The sequence below is a fragment of the Oryza sativa genome, chromosome 11, assembly GCF_034140825.1.
Source record: "Oryza sativa Japonica Group chromosome 11, ASM3414082v1".
Lineage (NCBI taxonomy): Eukaryota > Viridiplantae > Streptophyta > Magnoliopsida > Poales > Poaceae > Oryza > Oryza sativa.
In genome coordinates, this window is record NC_089045.1 from 8733067 (window position 1) to 8737363 (window position 4297).

Consider the following 4297-nt stretch of genomic DNA (forward strand, 5'->3'; position numbering starts at 1 on the left):
TATAGATACTGCATTCCTATTCTCATATCTGGTGACTAGACCCCTAGTCACTACCTTGGGTTATATATATATATATATATGTATATGTATATGTATATGTATATATGTATATGTATATATGTATATATGTATATATGTATATACGTATATGTATATATGTATGTATATACGTATATATATATCTATATGTACATATATACGTATATATATACGTATATGTACATATATGTGTATATATATACGTATGTGTATATACATATATATATATATACATATATATATACATATACATATACATATATATACATATATATACATATATATACATATATATACATATATATACATATATATACATATATATACATATATATATATATATACATATATATATATATATATACATATATATATATATATATACATATATATATATATATATATATAGGACGCCCATATGGGCCTCCATGTGCCTGGGCACCAATGCTATTTGCCGTCGGATGAGGTGCTGATCGAAAGGATCGTTGTTTGTGTAGTTGATTAACGGGTACACTCATTAAGAGTACGTGGTTTGGAAAGTAAACAAAGTTGCATGCAAGCTACCTGAGTAACGAACAGAAATTGTGCGCATTTACTATTTATCCATGCATGCTGTTTGGGTGGCAGTTAATTTCTATATATTTATGTCACAACGGAAAGCATGGATGCACAGACTATTTGGTAATAATGCCGCGACTGGGTATATGGTAATATACATCTCAAATTTAGAATCTAAGTTTTTGAAAATATGGAAAGAAAGTATTAAATAATTGTAAATATGGAAAAATAATTATTTGGAAATTTGGGAACCAAGTAAATAGTAGTATGGTATGTCGCAGAAATTAATTTTGACTGACAGATATTCAAGTAATCATGTACCTATGTACGTGTGTTTTTTGAAAAAAAAAATATTTATTAAAATTCTTTACCATACATCATTTCTTTGGTTATATATGCACGGATGGTATGTGAGACCCTCTCTATAGCGTTATACTGGGCATAGAGCATAGTGACGCACCATGACTCTCTTGTTCGCTATATAGCCCATTTAAAGACACATGTTGAGTATATATATCCTTCATCAGGATTTTTGGGTATTTACCGATTATTTATAGGGGCATGTTTAGTATAGTATATTAGGTATAATATACATAACAAAATTAAACAAATATTAGTATACCCGCTTGGTATACACCCAAATTAAATTGTGTATATACCCGAGTTTTCGATAACGGTTAAGTTGGGTATATAGCTAATTAATTTTTCATACTCGTTTAAATTATGTATATATCTGATTTTATATATACTCATCATGCATGTATGATTTCTTTTGGCTATTTACCGATCATTTAAAACGCATGTTGAGTATAGTATATTTAAGGGTGTGTGTATATATATATATATATATATGATAGCGCTAAACCGCACTCACATACCCACCCCCACCCCCACTCCACCCCAACCCAGCCTCCCCACGCCCACCCCATCCCCACCAACCGCCAAAAAAAAACCGCACCCCTCCCTCTCATCTTTTTTTCGTCCGCACTTTATTTTCTGTTAAAAAAAACCGCACCCTCTCTCTATCCTTTTTTTCGTCCGCTCTCTGTTCCCTATTCTTTTTTTTTAGTTTTTTTTTCTTTCCTGCTACTTCCTTCGTTGGCCTGTGGATAAAAAGATCACTAGCCTATCAATCCACGAGTAAAATAATTACTATCAGCAATATTGGCCTATGGATAAAAATATTACTAGCCCTATCAATCCACGAGTAAAATAATTACTATCAACAATATATATACGTGCTTCGTAGTGTACTTTTAGCATCGTAAAACATTTACTTATGGTTAGTTAATTTTTATTATAAGTTACTGGTGATAATATCTTTACTTCTTGGTCATTTTCTATAGCTCGATGCCTTATTTGTGATAGTAATATTTTTACTGCCAGGTGCTTTCGCATTTTTAATATGATCAGAGTAATTTTTACAATTAGCCTCCATGGCATGAATACAATATTACAGTGTGAGTGAGCTTTCCTCCTTAAAAATTGTATGTTGGTTCTATCACATGATCAATGAAATTTACACATGGAAGACAGGCATACATATTATTCATCTTGATCTAGAAAAAAGGAAAGTTACAACCAATGACTACATCCTAACTCGCCAAACACCACCACCAGCGTCGGTGCTGGAGACTCACGGCCGACGCCAAATCCCGCTGCCAACTGCATCCGCGTTGGAGTCCGTCGCAACAACTTGCTCCACCGTGGATCCAGCCGCCTCATTAGCAACAATATTGTCAATTGTGATCACCTACAGCTAACTAAAATCAAGATAACATCTGGAAATCAAGAAAATATCAGGATATACAATCACAAAATCAATTTTACATGTAGCAACTAGTAAAAAAACAATGTTTCTCTTTCTATAGGACAGGTACTTTAAAATGTAAGCTTTTATTTAGCAAAAACAGTAAAATCTATAGTATAATGGCAAAAAAAACTATATTAGTAGTGTGAAAATAAAATAAACAATCCATGTATGTCTAAAAAAAAGATGGAAATAATGTCCTTAAGAAGAATCGATCACCTGATTCTCAGGGATGAGACCACCAGCTAACCTATCTATCAAAGCAAGGATGTTGCAGTGTTGCACAGATTACTACCTACATCAACGTTGAAAACACCTGATTGTCAGGGATGGGCGCTCGAACTAGTGTTTTGTGGCCATAATAGTGCTATTGTTAAAGAGGCTAGCAACAACAATACACTAGGAAAGAAAGCACAATCTGAAATTAAGTAATTAACAATACAGCAGGCTGAGATGCATGCTCCCTGACAGGTCTCTGCACCATCAATATGGAAACTTCTGATCGTTTATGATCAATTGGAGGGAAAAAAACACTGAATATTTAACCACACCCACAACCCAACAACACAGCATGCACCAAGAACCGCCGTGGCCCTGCATCAATAAAACAAAAGAACCTCCATGAACAGGCAGAAGCAAGAACACAAGAATGCATCAATTATCAATAAGACGAGACCCTCTATGACCAAGCAGGAAAAATAACCTGTCCCTGACCACTACATGGCAGAAAGGAATCCAAAGAAGCACATTGATGGAACCTAGATCGACAGGCAGAGACGATAATCTCAAGCAAACGCGTGCCCTCCATCCTCACATCCTAGTGCAGACCATGGACGTGGCCGCCGGCGATGTGCGCATCAACTTCCTAATGAATTTTTGGGTACGTCGCTGCTCGTCGCCCTTGCCGGAGTGCCCACGTGACCTGCAGGGCGGGCCACTTCATGGGGCGGTGTCTAGGCACTGTCCTCCACACTTGCAAGACTCTGCTTTGGATGCCATGGTCGATGGCCCCATTCTTGAGAAATCAAACAACCACCATCGACGCATTCCTAATTTCCTGAGTATTGCTGCACAGAGGAATTCACGATTAATCAGATGGGAGAAAGGAAGACGAACAGGAGAAAAGGAAAGTATAGATCGGTGCTGGAGGAACCGATGGACAACGGGATGGTCGTCGCCTACCGCCATCGCCGCTGTCGATCCCCATCAATGGCCACCTCCCGATCTGCGTCAACGAAGCCGACGCCGGAGTTAGAGGGCTGGCTGAAGCAGTGGAGAAGCCTTCCGATCGAGTCGTCGTTGCCGCCGCCTAGGATACTCCCTTGCCCAGGGTGGTGGTGGTCGTCATCAAGAACTCGCGCCGTCGGCGGTCGATGCTACCGGTTCCTCCGCCGGATCGCCACTTCCTGTAGATCTAGAAAAATAGGGTCAAAAAAGTGGATGGGTGGGTTGGTTATGGTGTAGGAAACCGCTATTAATATATTAACCAGCCGGTGTGATGTTCAGTAAATGATTTACTACGATGGTAAAATCCTAGAAAGGTCTGACCGCTGGGGGCCGGGGGGGTTGGGGTGGGTTGGTGCGTTGGGGGGGGGGGGGGGGGGTAGGTTGTGAGGCATTGTTACTACGCACCCCAGGTGATATATATATATATATATATAAAATATTTTCATAGAAAAATCAAAATCTAGTGTTCATAGTAATATCACTTCTCCTACGTAATTAAACACGGTACAATAGTAATACTCACTATTAGAAAACATATCTTGCAAACGGGCAAAATAGATTTTTTCAGGTTGTCATCCACCCTGCCTGCACATAAAGGCTTGTGAAAATGCACGCATTTTACAGGCAGCCATTGGCTCCACCTGCGAAATTGATTTTTGCAGC

At 38.3% G+C, this 4297-nt stretch overlaps 1 long non-coding RNA gene across 2 annotated transcripts; it reads right to left on the bottom strand.

Annotated features, from left to right (window-relative positions):
* Window positions 1–2050: 2050 nt before the first annotated feature.
* LOC107279272 (uncharacterized) lies at window positions 2051–3853 on the bottom strand. 2 transcript variants are annotated; one of them, XR_010737859.1, is made up of 4 exons: window positions 3590–3853; window positions 3111–3474; window positions 2627–3001; window positions 2051–2350 (listed from the first exon to the last, which is right to left on the bottom strand). It is a non-coding gene; the product is annotated as an uncharacterized lncRNA (long non-coding RNA). The 2 variants fall into 2 exon arrangements; XR_010737860.1 differs by having other exon boundaries at window positions 2051–2360.
* Between the last annotated feature and the right edge of the window lie 444 nt (window positions 3854–4297).